We start from the raw sequence: 1,093 nt of genomic DNA, 5'->3' as shown, positions 1-1,093 counted from the left end.
AAAATTATCATGATTTAACAATCATGATTAAAAACAATTGAAAATTACCATGATTCAACAATCATGATTAAAAACAATTAAAAATTATCATGATTTAACAATCACGATTAAAAACAATTAAAAATTATCATGATTTTTTAGATTGCAAATTGTACAGTACTTTTTTTTCACATAAAAACATATACAAATAAGCTTGAAATTACACAAATATTTTTTCAATTTAAAATTTTTTATCTTTATTTAAGAAATTTTAACAAAAGTTTTTAACTTATCTTCAGAATTTTACAAAATCACTTTGCGTTACATTTATAAGAACAAATAATTAATATAGCTTTTTTTTTTTTTTAATTTAAATAAACATTCAATTCCTATGTTTTTGTCACATACTAAACCAAATTGTCAATTTGTCAAACTGTCAAACTGTCAATTTTTTGGATGATAAAATATTCAATTACTTAAACTTTAAATTTTGTAAATTTTTCTTTAAAAGCCTGAAAAATTGCTGCTATCCTTGATAAGAGACAAAAATATATCTAATTCATGCAAATTTATGCTAATATTTTCACAATTTATTAATTAAAATAGTGAGGGATAATTAGAGCAATAAAATAATTAAAATAAATAATTAGAACAATAAAGAATCAGGATAATAAAGTAATTAGAGTGATAAAGTGATTAGACCAATGAATAATTAGAACGATAAGATGATAGGAGAATAAAGTAATGTAAAAACAATAAAGTAATTAGAACAACAAAGTAACTGGAACAATAAAGTAATTAAAACAATAAACTAACTCAAACAATAACCGGAACAATAAAGCAGTGTAAGAACAATAAATTAATGCAAGAACAATAAAGTAACTATGACAATAAATAATTTAACATAAATTTCTAATTCAAATATTTTTAAAAATTACAAAAAAAAAAAAAAGAGACACACAAAAATTTAATTAATAATTTGTCAACAAGATATTTTTATCGATAGTTAATAATATAGCTAATGATTTTGATATTTTTAAATTAATCTTTTTCAAAAACAATTAAAATAATTTAACAAATTTAACAATAAAATAATTAGAACATAAAATCCTTG

The sequence above is a fragment of the Loa loa genome (genome assembly GCF_000183805.2).
Source record: "Loa loa unplaced genomic scaffold supercont3.679, whole genome shotgun sequence".
In the NCBI taxonomy this organism is placed as follows: domain Eukaryota; kingdom Metazoa; phylum Nematoda; class Chromadorea; order Rhabditida; family Onchocercidae; genus Loa; species Loa loa.
Note: the sequence above shows the minus strand (reverse complement) of the source record.